This window comes from Ascaphus truei, chromosome 2, assembly GCF_040206685.1.
Source record: "Ascaphus truei isolate aAscTru1 chromosome 2, aAscTru1.hap1, whole genome shotgun sequence".
Classification (NCBI taxonomy): domain Eukaryota; kingdom Metazoa; phylum Chordata; class Amphibia; order Anura; family Ascaphidae; genus Ascaphus; species Ascaphus truei.
This window is the reverse complement of record NC_134484.1, coordinates 242343494-242357995: the sequence shown is the minus strand read 5'-3', so window position 1 is coordinate 242357995 and position 14502 is coordinate 242343494.

The window sequence follows — 14502 nt, the reverse complement described above, 5'->3', positions numbered from 1 at the left end:
GACACGGACCCAGACGGAGATGCAGAGACAACTGCAGACTGCGTCACAGCTCATCTGAAAGGTGAATACCATCGGCCTTCCTCTCCCTGCAGATGGCCCATTAAAGTGAAGGATTCACGCTGCGGTGTCCCATTCAAAAGCGGGGAACCCCGAAGTGTTAATCCTTTAGGCCGGCAAGACTTGCTGTCCCTGTGGCCACAGGTTTCCCTGTTTTTTTCCTGCGGTCACAAGGACAGTGTGACGAGTGCTCACCACAAACAAGGTGGGACTGTGAGGCCGAGGTAGGGATGTTGATAGCCACCGACCAACAACCGAGCAGCCACGTGTACAGAGTGGAGGTGATGTAGCCGGGTCAGGGCAGGAGAGGTCAGGTAGGTCGAGGGTACATGCCGCAGTCTGGGATTGGAGAGTGTAGAGTCGTCGTATATCCATAGCCGTGGTCGAGGAGAGAATGTAAGTTCAGAAGCGAGCCGAGATCAAGAAAGCCGAGAAGACAGGAGAAGTACGAGCTGAGGTCCCAACAGGAAGGCAAGGCAAGAACCAACAAGTAACTTGAGGTAAGCACAAGACACATAAACCAATGTTTCTGCTCAGCCAGTTTGGGAGAGGACTGGCTGGGCATATATAGGACAGCCAGCCAATGATGAGGGAGTAGAGACGTATGACTCCAAGAATTGGCAATAAGATTACTGCCTGGATCATCTCCAATAAAATAATTAAATAGCTTTGGCCTTTGTGTTACCCACCATCATATATGTAGGGCTGCATATATAAAGGTGCAAACATTTTCTTACCTCCCTCAACTCGCGGGCAGTGCCCAACAGAGCAACAAAAATCCACTGGAATTAGTTTACCGCTGGGAATAAATTAAGTAAGTAACTAACAGAAGAATGTCAACCACTCCCGTAAAAAAGACTGCAATTGGACAGCAAATGCATGAGAATAGCATTGGGCAGCCAGGGAGAGATTTGAGCAGTGCCAGCAGATGCTAGAATTTGACAACGAGCCCTAAAAGGAGAAGATGGCAGGTCTGGCGGATAAGCCTTTTTCCTTTTAGACATTGAGGGGATTGCAGACAGCACTAGAAGTCAAATTGCTGGCTATTTTCTTTTATATATAGAAAGAAGTAGGTTACTAGTGAGAAATGTCATTGGGCCCTTAAGGGCATAGAGGAGAGACATTAGCCAGTTTCCTGGGAGAAGGGAAAGAAAATGCAAAAATGCTAAAAACATGAAGGGAAGAGCACAAAGCCAGTGGGAAATGCCTCAGGTAGACATGGGAAGGGATCACTATCAGACATCACAACTCAAAGCAATATGCAAAATTATAGTGGTGATATGCCCGAGTAAGGGTAATAGTTACATAGTTACATAGCAGATGAAGTTGAAAAAAAGACATACGTCCATCAAGTTCAATCTATGCTAAATTTAGACAACAGATACGTTATCCTATTATACTTGCAATATACAGTTGTGTGGAAAAGAAAGTACACACTCTTTGAATTCTATAGTTTTACATATCGGGACATAATAATAATCATCTGTTCCTTAGCAGGTCTTAAAATGAGGTAAATACAACCTCAGATGAACAACAACACATGACATATTACACTGTGTCAGGATTTATTTAACAAAAGCCATGTGTGAAAAACTAAGTATACTTTATGATTCAATAGCTTGTGAACCACCTTCAGCAGCAATAATTTGAAGTAAACGTTTTCTGTATAACTTTATCAGTCTCTCACATCATTGTGGAGGAATTTTGGCCCACTCTTCTTTACAACTTTGCTTCAGTTCATTGAGGTTTGCGGGGCATTTGTTTATGCACAGCTCTCTTAAGGTCCAGCCACAGCATTTCAATCGGGTTGAGGTCTGGACTTTGACTGGGCCATTGCAACACCTTGGTTCTTTTCTTTTTCAACCATTCTGTTGTAGATTTGCTGGTGTGCTTGGGATCATTGTCCTGTTGCATGACCCAATTTCGGCCAAGCTTTAGCTGTCGGACAGATGGCCTCACATTTGACTCTAGAATACTTTGGTATACAGAGGAGTTCATGGTCGACTCAATGACTGCAAGGTTTCCAGGTCCTGTGGCTGCAAAACAAGCCCAAATTATCACCCCTCCACCACCGTGCTTGACAGTTGGTATGGGGTGTTTGTGCTGATATGCTGTGTTTGGTTTTCGCCAAACATGCCGCTGTGCATTATGGCCAAACATCTCCACTTTGGTCTCGTCTGTCCAAAGGACATTGTTCCAGAAGTCTTGTGGTTTGTTCAGATGCAACTTTGCAAACTTAAGCTGTGCTGCCATGTTCTGTTTAGAGAGAAGAGGCTTTCTCCTGGCAACCCTTCCAAACAAACCATATTTGTAATTGTACTGTCATGAACTTTAACATTTAACATGCTAACTGAGGCCTGTAGAGTCTGAGATGTAACTCTTGTTTTTTTTGCAATTTCTCTGAGCATTGCACGGTCTGACCTTGGGGTGAATTTGCTGGGACGTCCACTCCTGGGAAGATTGGCAACTGTCTTGAATGTTGTCCACTTTTGAATAATCTTTCTCACCGTAGAATGATGGACTTTAAATTTTTGGAAATGGCCTTATAACCCTTCCCAGATTGATGGGCAGCAACAATTGCTTCTCTAAGATCATTGCTGATGTCTTTCCTCCTTGGCATTTTGTTTACACACACCTGAATGATCCAGACCAGCAAACTGCTAAAACTTCGGCTTTTATAGGGGTGGTCACACTTGCTGATGATCAATTAATCAAGGGCATTTGATTAGCAGCACCTGTCTGCTACTTAGCATCTTAATTCCTATGGAAGCAGTAAGGGTGTACTTAGTTTTTCACACACAGCTTCTCCATTTTGGCTTTATTTTTGTTACATAAATTATGACAGTGTAATATGTCATGTGTTCTTCAGCTGAGGTTGTATTTACCTAATTTTAAGACCTACTAAGGAACAGATGATTGTTATTATGTCCTGATATGTAAAACCATAGAATTCAAAGAGGGTGTACTTTCTTTTTCACACAACTGTATTTATCAAGAAGGCAAACAAAAACCCCAGTGAAATATCATCAAATTATATTTCAGAAGGGGAAAAATAAATTCCTTCCTGACTCTAAAAATGAAATTACTCCCTGGATCAAAACCCTTCCCATATTTACTTATGTGTTATATCCCTGTGTACCTTTCCTTTCTAAATAGATGTCCAACCTTTTTATGAACATATCTATTGATCTGGCCCTTTAGCGCCTTGTAACTAAGGAGTAGGGTCAGGCAGGTTAACACACTCCCTTTAGATGCACACTATGTCCTTTCTTTGTGTTCTTTTATTGCAAAGAAACAATAACAACAGATGAGGGAAACTGTGGGTGAGTGGCATATGTGGGGGAGAGGTAAATTAAAAATGCCTTGTATGGGAGAGGCAGTAAGAGGTGTGTACTCACAGACTGCTGGATTCACACAGGATATAGTTGGGACTAACTATAAAACCATGTTTTCTGGGAGAAACTAACAGGGGTCTGTGCTGTAGCTACTAGGCAACATACAAACCAGGGAGGGAACAGTGATATGAATCATTTAACAGGGAGAAATACCCATCTAATTTCAGGGCAAGTGTGCTGGCATCAGGAGAGCAGAGAAAAAACACAATCCTGTTCCAGGACACTCCCCGTCTGGTATCAGTAGATACCACTATACCTAATATAAATGTGGAACATAATAAATATAACAGTGTACATGAAAGTCCATGTCCACATAACGGCCGGTACCGGCCGGTACCATTGGGCTCCAACGTTTTTTGGTGTCCCAGGTGTCAAGATAGATGCACCAGTTCCGGATAACTGGGTGCCCCCACACAACAAAGAAAGCCTGTTTGCTTAGCCCCATACAATGATAACTATATAATGATGTTGTAAGGCGGTGCAGGAGGGATTAGAATGGTTTACTGTATGTACAACAACTATGTGACTCCCAAAAGGGATCACGCGAAAGAGTCCCTCTCAGATTGCACTCGTGCGTTATAATGGGGTGTGTTAGGCAAAAATAGCTCACAGTATCATACTCAAACAAATATCAAGACTATAAGAGCTACAGTGGCGACACAGTTTATCGCACTGCGGCCAGATCCGCAAGCCGGGAGATTTCCCGGCTTGCTAGTGGCCGCCCCTCGGCGTGCCGCGCGTCATAGACGCGCGGTCACGCGTCTTCGGGAGCGTGCGCCCCCTGCACGCGCGTCCAGGGCTCCCCGAGGGAGCCCTGGTGTCCCGCGATCGCGGGACGGCGGCAGGGGGTTCCGGGGGACCCGGCGGACCCGGCAGCGGTAGGGAGAGCGCCCCGATCGGAGGGCGCTCTTCCGCTGCTTCGGCGCGCGCCCGTCACTCTCGGGCGCGCGCCAGGCTACTGCTGCGGCCAAGAACGGGCAAATGCTCGAATAAACTTGGCCGCAGCAGTATGGATGGTTCCGGGAGACCCCACTAAATATATATATATATAAAAAAATAATAGTAACATTTTATTAACACATGTATAATTGACAACGTGAATAATCTATGTACAATGTAAATAAAATCCCCTCAGTGAAGATGGACCAAATACAGTGATATCAGTGGTATAATGAAATTAAAGGTAACCCTACAAAGTCGCATGGATATAACCAGTGTTAGCCTGGGTTATTACACACGCAGAACTTGCATGAATATATGTGGCTGAACAATAGCAGCGGCAGAGAACCTGACAACATTATAACCTCCAACAAGATAGGAGGCAATTGATGATAGATGGTGTATGATGGTATGAAGGGTCAGGGCCGCCAACAGGGTGGGACAAAAGGTACTGGCGTCCCAGGCCTCGTGAGTCTGGGGGCCCGGGCTCCCTGTGCGGCCTTGCCCCTCGATAAATCCCATCGCCCGGTCACCACTGGCTACCAGGATTTAGCGCGCTCGCGATCCGCCAGGCAGCGCGCTTGTCTGCACCAAGAAAAAAAAGGAAAAACCTCCCCCCTCTCCTGATTGATTGACGCGTGTTGGCACGCTGCCAGGATTTTTTTCCGCCTGAAGCAAGCTCTATACGAGCTTGCAAAACGAGGCCCGCCTCTTCCTGCATGGAGCAAGTAAGTTAACTACTGCTCCATGTCTCCCTTGCCTTCTGCTCCGATTTCCCTCACCCCCTCCAATTGCCCCCCCGCTCCGATTCCCCCCTCCGAGAGAGTGTCTGAGTGTGTGTGTGTGTCTGAGTGAGAGTGTGCGTGTGTCTGAGTGTGTGTGCGTGTCTGAGTGTCTGAATGTGTGTGTGTGTGTGTCTGAATGTGTGTGTGTGTGTGTGTCTGAATGTGTGTGTTTGTCTGAATGTGTGTGTCTGAATGTGTATGTGTGTCTGAATGTGTGTGTGTGTGTGTATTTGTGTGTCTGAATGTGTGTGTGTGTGTGTGTGTGTAGGTGTGTGTCTGAATGTGTGTGTGTGTGTGTGTGTGTGTGTGTGTGTGTGTCTGAATGTGTGTCCGAGTGAGTGTCCTATTGCGTGTCTGAATGAGTATCCGAATGTGTGTCTGAGTCTGTGTGTGTGTTATCAAAAGAACGGAGGGACACTTGGGCGCATATAAATGATATGAAGTGAGTGGTATACAAAGTAATCTTCAAATGAGCATTTACAACAAGGTAAGTATATAAAACAAAAAAAACATTTATAAAAATATAGTAAAATTAACACAACTGTACCGAGAGTGTCTGAGAGAAAGGGTGTCTGAGAGAGAGAATGTGTCTGAGAGAGAGAGTGTCTGAGAGAGAGAGTGTCTGAGAGAGAGAGAATGTGTCTGAGAGAGAGTGTCTGAGAGAGAGAGTGTCTGAGAGAGAGAGTGTCTGAGAGAGAGAGTGTCTGAGAGAGGGAGTGTCTGAGAGAGAGAGCGCGTCTAAGAGAGAGAAATCTTTACATCGGCGACCCTGGCGTGTAGCATTGCAATAGTATGATCGTGTTCTCGGCTCCTAGGAGCTCAAGATATCTGACGTGGATCTGGATCATACAGTAGCGACATACTTTATCGCACTAAATGCCGGCGGCATGCCGGGATCTACCCCAGCTGCCGCCAGTAATATCCGCGCGCCGCCGCGTTTCCCACACGCACCCCCCCTCCACCTCGCGTGCAATTTACTATCCTTCCGGACCCCGAGCCCGGCATCTGCTCTGCCCCTCTGCTTCCCCGCACCCCCGCTTACCTTAATTTGATGTCCAGAGGTGTCGGGGAAGCCTGGGGAAGCCGGGGAAGCCGGGGAAGCCGGGCGCGCCTGTGACTGTGACGTCACAGTGCGCCGCCACACGCCGCAGCTACCCGCTTCCCAGCCTCATACAGCCAGCGGCATTTGCTCGAATAAGAGCTGCCGCTGCTGTACATAGGGGTACCTTTTTGCCCACTGTCCAAAATGCCAGCAGTCCCGTTACAGAGTCACTTATCTCAAAGGTTAACTTGCAGAGCAGGAGAACTTTGTTCCGGCTCCTCGATCAACCTTCAGGTTTCCTGTCGCCGTCTCCGGAGGATATCGTGATCTTACTCTGAGCGCCCACTTTGTCCCATCTTGATTGGTCTCTTTTTGGGGTCGACCCCTCTTCTTGCGCTTCCGCTGGTCCCGCCCGCAGACCCAATCTCGTCAGAAAGCTGGAGGCCTCGCTTGGATCCTTGATTGAGACTTGGGTGCCATCTTTGAGGACTATGAGGCGGAAGGGGAAGCCCCAGCGATATCTGATGCTAGCGTTGCACAGGATTTTGTGATCTTCTTTAGGTTTCTGCATTTTTGTAGCGTGATTGCAGCCAGATCTGGGAACAGCTGTAGTTTTATGGAGTCAAATTCAATAAACTCCCGATTCCTGGCCACCGTCATGATTGATTCTTTTGTTCTGTAATAATGAAGGTGCAGGATGACATCCCTCGCTTTGTCCCGATTAGAGGCCCAAGGTCTCAGGGCCCTATGCGCTCTATCCATTAGCATTTGAGATTCAGACAGATCAGGCATAGCATGGTAAACAACCTTGATAGGAAGTCATTGAGGTCACCTACCTTCTCAGGTATGCCCCACACATGGATGTTATTCCTCCGGGAGCAATTGTCCTGGTCTTCCTGCATCTCTCTGAGCTCTGCCACTTGGTCTGTCATAGTGGCCATGTCCTGCACTAGAGAGTCCTGCACCTCCCCGAACTCCGTGACCCTGGCCTCAAATCAGAAGTTCGCTCCTCCACATGGGCCAGATCCCCCCGGAGGTTCTTTTACAGCTTTTCGAATTTCCAGCTGAAACGCAGATTTTAGTTTTTTTGTACAAGTCACCTATATCCTGCTCGGTGGAACTCAGGGGACCGGAGGCCTCCTCCATTTCTGACTCCCCCTCTCCCTGCGTCCCAACGCTTTCTTGGCTTGCCTGTGCCTGCCTGGGCTGCTCTCCGAAGAAATCCGACTTGCTGGCCCGGGGGAGGTTTTTCTTACCCTTGGAAGACATACTTTTGGATGTACTTAGAGCTGCGAGGCATTTTTTGGAGGGGGATTAGTGGGTTGGCTGTTGCTGGAATTATCGCTGAATAGTGGTTAGATGCGGGGGGTTCTGGGGCTGAGCTATCGGATCAGGCGGCCATCTCGCTCCTTGACGCGCATATGCGTCGCACGGTCATTTTGTACATTTGGTTGCAAGGACTTATATACTTTTATTAAACTTGTTTTTTGGGTGTTGGTTTTGCTTGTTTTATTGTGGTTTTTGGATGTTTATGCGCCGTTTATAGTCGAAGCTGAGCTGACATGCGGCCGCTCTGGTTAACGTCCTGCTATAAGTCAGTGGAGGTAAGCCCCCCTTTCAGCGCGCCAGGATCTGGGGGAAGGTGAGTGCATTGATTTTTATTAATGTGTGTGGGAGGATTCAGCTGCCTCAGGTGGTAGCCCTCCTGAGATATAGCCAGACAAAGTCTCAGTCGGTCTCTTTCTTCTCCGGCTTGCAGCTGCACCTCACCTCCCTTCACTGCCGCACGGCAGTCATCTTGGGGGTGAGGGGGAGGCTCTGATGAATGTGCGCCGCGCCTGCCGTCCAGCGATAGATCTCGTTGTCAGGGGAGATCACTGCAGGTGTCCCCCCATCTGTGAGAGGCCCCAGCCGGTAGTCTATGTGGCAGGGGGAGACGCAGGGCCCCCGCGCTCTGGCGGCACAACCGCAGAGCGCTGAACCAAATTGGCCGCCGCCCCCTTCAGTGCAGCTTATCGGCAGTTTCTTACATGCAGCGCTGCTGCTGTTGCTGGTCCGACGGGGATGAGGTAAGGTGACGGGGGCACGATCACGTGGCATCGGCGGCAGGGGGGCCCAGAGGCAGGGACTTTCTCTGCTGCTCGCGCTCACTTCTCCGCAACGGAGCTGGCGGCCGGGATTGAGGGGTAAGTGTATGTTGGGGGGGTTGCACCGTGGGCCCTCAGGGGTTAGTTGGCTCCCCCGAGTCAGGGCACTTATTTCCCTCTAATGGCCTCACTTACTGCCACCTCATCCCCCCTTCCTCACGGAGCAGCGGCAATCATCTGGTTTCAGGGCTAAACCAGATCAGGGATCAGATTGGTGCTCCCACGTCGCCTGCGCCCACAGATGGAGACCTCAGTCACCGGGAGGATGAACTCAGCACTGACCTCCTAATGTTGCGGTGGGCCCAATCTCCCAGGGTTGCGGTGGGCCCAATCTCCCAGGGTGGAGTGAAGCCTTCTGCTCCAGTGCTGCTTCTCCGAGGTAGAAAATGGCCCCCGAACTACCAGTTCTCCTGTCGCCCTCGCGGATTGGGCAAACCGAGTGTCCCTCGGGATCACTTGCGTGGATGGCGGGGGCGGGGGGGTGATTATTGGGCTCTGCTGTGCAATCCACTGGGCTCTTTCCCACCCTCGGCCAGATCAAGTTGGGATCCGAACACTGGTTTAAATACTGTGTGGGTCCGGCAGCCATTTTAAAATGTTCTTGTGGCCAGGTTAGAGAGGGGCCTGCCGGCCTCAGGTAAATACCTAGTTCACACCCTCAGGTGACTCCAGCCAGGTGCGTGGAAAGACTCCAGGAGCCAAACTTCTTTCCCTGTGTTTATTTTGGGCGATTTCCCCCAGGTTTTTAGGGGTGCAAACTCCTTGATTCAGCGGAGATGAGCGTATGTGCGGCTGCTCTGCTCCACGTCCTGCCCACGACCCCAATAGTTTAATTTTTGAACCAATTCTCGTCCAGCCTTTTTCCTGCAGCGCTCCGATACCTTCTTGTTTCTCCTTGGATGTAGAGCTACAGAAAGCCCACAAATGAGATTGTCTGTAAATGAACAAAACAGGGATAAGTGCAAGCAACCTACATAGATACGCTATGTCAGCAAGTATCCAGTGGCACAAATATCATGCTGCTAAACCCCACCATGCAGGGGGGGGGGGAGAGTAACGAGAGTGCAGGGGTGCCCTGCCAGCTGCCTGGCCGCACTGTTGCTGGTTGCTGCTCTCTGCTGCTCTCTGCTGCTTGATGTGCGGGTTGGGCCTTTTTTTGTATGTATTTGGGGCGGGGGTGTTTTTAAAACATTTATTTGGAGGTTGGGGGGGGGTTGGTTGTATTTGAAGGTGGCTTTTTTTGGTATGTATTTGGGAGTGGGGAGGGTTGTATGCATTGTTGGGCGGGTGGTTTGTATGTGGGTTAGGGGGGTCGGAATGAGGGGGAGGGCAAAGGGCAGGGGGGCAAAGGGCAGGGCAAAGGGCAGGGAGGGGCGGGGGGGCAAAGGGCAGGGAGGGGCGGGGTGGGGCAAAGGGCAGGGAAGGGTGGGGGGGCAAAGGGCAGGGAGGGGCGGGGGGGGCAAAGGGCAGGGAGGGCAAGAGGGCAGGGAGGGGCGGGGGGGGGGAAAGGGCAAGGAGGAGCGGGGGGGGGGCAAAGGGCAGGGAGGGGCGGGGTGGGGCAAAGGGCAGGGAAGGGTGGGGGGGCAAAGGGCAGGGAGGGGCGGGGGGGGGCAGGGAGGGCAAGAGGGCAGGGAGGGAGGCAAAGGGCAGGGGGGCCAAAGGGCAGAGAGGGGCGGGGGGGCTAAGGACAGGGAGGGGCAAGAGGGCAGGGAGGGGCAAAAGGGCAGGGAGGGGCAAAAGGGCAGGGAGGGGCAAAAGGGAAGGGAGGGGCAAAGGGGAAGGGAGGGGCAAAAGGGAAGGGAGGGGCAAAAGGGAAGGGAGGGGCAAAAGGGAAGGGAGGGGCAAAAGGAAAGGGAGGGGCAAAAGGAAAGGGAGGGGCGGGGTGGCAAAGGGCAGGGAGGGGCGGGGGTGGAAAAGGGCAGGGAGGGGTAAGGGTGGCAAAGGGCAGGGAGGGCTGGGGGTGCCAAAGGGCAGGGAGGGGCGGGGGGGCCAAAGGGCAGGGAGGGGCGGGGGGGCCAAAGGGCAGGAAGGGGCGGGGGGGCCAAAGGGCAGGGAGGGGCGGGGGGGCCAAAGGACAGGGAGGGGCGGGGGGCCAAAGGGCAGGGAGGGGCGGGGGGGCCAAAGGGCAGGGAGGGAGGGGGACAAAGGGCAGGGGGGGAAAGAGGGCAGGGAGGGAGGGGGGCAAAGGGCAGGGGGGGCAAGAGGGCAGGGAGGGAGGGGGGCAAAGGGCAGGGGGGGCAAGAGGGCAGGGAGGGAGGGGGGCAAGAGGGCAGGGAGGGAGGGGGGCAAGAGGGCAGGGAGGGGGGCAAGAGGGCAGGGAGGGAGGGGGGCAAGAGGGCAGGGAGTGGGGCAAGAGGGCAGGGAGGGGAGCAAGAGGGCAGGGAGGGAGGGGGCAAGAGGGCAGGGAGGGAGGGGGAAAGAGGGCAGGGAGGGGGGCAAGAGGGCAGGGAGGGGCAAGAGGCCAAACGGCAGGGGGGCAAAGGGCAGGGTGGCAAAGGGCAGGGGGCAAAAGGGAAAAGTGCAGGGGGAGGGAGGGCAGAGGGGAAAAGGGCAGGGGGCAAAGGGCAGGGGGAGGGAGGGCAGGGGGCAAAGGGCAGGGGGAGGGAGGGCAGGGGGCAAGGGCAGGGGGGGGGCAGGGGGCAAGGGAAGGGGGGGAGGGCAGGGGGCACTCAGGGGGCAAAGGTCAGGGGGAGGGAGGGCAGGGGGCAAAGGGCATTGGGAGGGAGGGCAAAGGGCATTGGGAGGGAGGGCAGGGGGGGCAAAGGGCAGGGGGAGGGCAGGGGGGGCAAAGGGCAGGGGGAGGGAGGGCAGGGGGCAAGGGCAGGGGGGGGGCAGGGGGCAAGGGAAGGGGGGGAGGGCAGGGGGCACTCAGGGGGCAAAGGTCAGGGGGAGGGAGGGCAGGGGGCAAAGGGCATTGGGAGGGAGGGCAAAGGGCATTGGGAGGGAGGGCAGGGGGGGCAAAGGGCAGGGGGAGGGAGGGCAGGGGGGGCAAAGGGCAGGGGGAGTAAGGGCAGGGGGGGCAAAGGGCAGGGTGAGTCAGGGACGCGTTAAATAACCCATTCCCCTGCGTTTCCTCACCTTGCACACGACCGCGCTCCTCTTCCTCTGGGTCCCGGCCGCCCTCCTCCTCCACCTCAGGCTCCTCCGCGGCGAGGCTGAGACGCTCCGGTGAGGAGGTGCTGTGCCTCCCGCGGGGAGAGGCGGAGACAGCCGGAGGAGAGGCGGAGACAGCCGGAGGAGCGGCCTGTGTGAGGGAGAGCCGCGTGCTCTGTGTGTGTGTTTGTGGGGGGGGGGGGGTAGCGGGCTGTGTGAGGGGAGAGCCACGTGCTCTGTGTGTGTGGCGGGGGGGGGACGGGGAGAGGCCTGTGTGAGGGAGAGCGTGTGCTCTGTGTGTGTGGCGGGGGGGGACGGGGAGAGGCCTGTGTGAGGGAGAGCCGCGTGCTCTGTGTGTGTGCGGGTGGGGACGGGGAGAGGCCTGTGTGAGGGAGAGCCGCGTGCTCTGTGTGTGTGGCGGGGGGGGGGGGACGGGGAGAGGCCTGTGTGAGGGAGAGCCACGTGCTCTGTGTGTGTGCGGGGGGGACGGGGAGAGGCCTGTGTGAGGGAGAGCCGCGTGCTCTGTGTGTGTGTGCGGGTGGGGATGGGGAGAGGCCTGTGTGAGGGAGAGCCGCGTGCTCTGTGTGTGTGGCGGGGGGGGGATGGGGAGAGGCCTGTGTGAGGGAGAGCCGCGTGCTCTGTGTGTGTGGCGGGGGGGGACGGGGAGAGGCCTGTGTGAGGGAGAGCCGCGTGCTCTGTGTGTGTGGCGGGGGGGGGGGGGAGAGGCCTGTGTGAGGGAGAGCCGCGTGCTCTGTGTGTGGCGGGGGGGACGGGGAGAGGCCTGTGTGAGGGAGAGCCGCGTGCTCTGTGTGTGGCGGGGGGGGACGGGGAGAGGCCTGTGTGAGGGAGAGCCGCGTGCTCTGTGTGTGTGGCGGGGGGGGGGGGGGGAGAGGCCTGTGTGAAGGAGAGCCGCGTGCTCTGTGTGTGTGGCGGGGGGGGGACGGGGAGAGGCCTGTGTGAGGGAGAGCCGCGTGCTCTGTGTGTGTGGCGGGGGGGGGGGACGGGGAGAGGCCTGTGTGAGGGAGAGCCGCGTGCTCTGTGTGTGGCGGGGGGGACGGGGAGAGGCCTGTGTGAGGGAGAGCCGCGTGCTCTGTGTGTGTGGCGGGGGGGGGACGGGGAGAGGCCTGTGTGAGGGAGAGCCGTGTGCTCTGTGTGTGTGGCGGGGGGGGGGGGAGAGGCCTGTGTGAGGGAGAGCCGCGTGCTCTGTGTGTGGCGGGGGGGACGGGGAGAGGCCTGTGTGAGGGAGAGCCGCGTGCTCTGTGTGTGTGGCGGGGGGGGGGGACGGGGAGAGGCCTGTGTGAGGGAGAGCCGCGTGCTCTGTGTGTGGCGGGGGGGACGGGGAGAGGCCTGTGTGAGGGAGAGCCGCGTGCTCTGTGTGTGTGGCGGGGGGGGGACGGGGAGAGGCCTGTGTGAGGGAGAGCCACGTGCTCTGTGTGTGTGGCGGGTAGGGACGGGGAGAGGCCTGTGTGAGGGAGAGCCGCGTGCTCTGTGTGTGTGGCGGGGGGGGGGACGGGGAGAGGCCTGTGTGAGGGAGAGCCACGTGCTCTGTGTGTGTGGCGGGTGAGGACGGGGAGAGGCCTGTGTGAGGGAGAGCCGCGTGCTCTGTGTGTGTGGCGAGTGGGGACGGGGAGAGGCCTGTGTGAGGGAGAGCCGCGTGCTCTGTGTGTGGCGGGGGGGACGGGGAGAGGCCGGTGTGAGGGAGAGCCGCGTGCTCTGTGTGAGTGGCGGGGGGGGGGGAGGGTGAGAGCGCCGGGTGAGGGAGTGGCCTATGGGTGGTGAGGTGAGAGTCCCCGCTGTGTCCCGGGCGCTCGCTCCGCTCCCCCGCTGACTGTAGCGGCGCCGGGAGGGGGGGGGGGGGGTCTGGGGGAGGAGGAAAAAGCGCGGGAAAGCGGGAGACCCGGGGAGAGGAGGAGGTGCGCGCGGGTCCCGATGAGAGCCGCGCAGTGTGTGTGTGTGTGTTTTTTTTGGACCTTTGGCCCGTCACTCCGCCTCAGGCCAATGAGAGGTGTGGGGGGCGGGCCAAGGGGGTGGTGTGAGTGTGTGAGGCTAATGAGAGGTGTGCGGGGGCGGGCGGGCCAAGAGACCAATGAGATTGCCGCTAGGGACAGGGAACACAGTGAAACATACATACATACAATGCTTTCAAAAATATATAGTAGATTTGAGACTAGAAATATACTTTGCAGCCACTTAAAGCAGCAGAACATATACCACTGCGCAATGTTACATTTTATTTTGTTTTTATTACAGGATTGAAGCAGGGGCCCTCCAGATCTGAACTGTGTGAATTTCTGCTCCAGGGACCTCTTTCTTCCAGAGACACTTCCCTCTATACGGGTGCTATTATCTGCAGGCAGAGAACTTGTGTACCTAATGAAATGGCGGCGTTTAAATGTCTCGCATCACGCGGGCCAATAGGAATCCGTGACATCATCCGGTGCGGCTTCCTATTGACCCACATGAACTGGAAATTTAAATTCCACAGAAATACCGGCAGCACCTACGGAGGGTAAGTAGCTCTGGAAGAAGGGGATTCTGGGAGATGAAAATAAAAATGTTCAGCTCTAGAGACCCCCTGTTTCAAACCTGTAATGAAAGAAAGAAATTAAAAAAAACCCAGTTGTGCAGTGCTGCATGTTTTGCTGCTTTAATTCCCAGCTGATTAGAGATGAGGAAACACCACATGCATTAGCCTTAGTTCTGCACTGGCAGGATAGAACTGCAGCACAGAAGCACCTACTGCAGTAGAAGAAGGGGGGAGGGGGTATGTAAAATGGGATCCCAGAGAAGGAGGCAACAGGTAGTAGGAGAGAAGGTAGTAAGGGAAACTTTAGTTAAAGTGCCAACCTGGAGTTGCAGTTCAGAGGAATAGGAGGCACGTTCTGGGAATTGTTAACCCAGCAAAACAGGATTCGGTGAGCCCGTGAGCACATGACTTGTGTATGTGATAAGGATTATTTGAAGATCAGATTAAGATAACACCATTGTAGCTCCTGACACTATTTGTTAAATATCTGGGCATATGACTTGACTCCCATTTAACA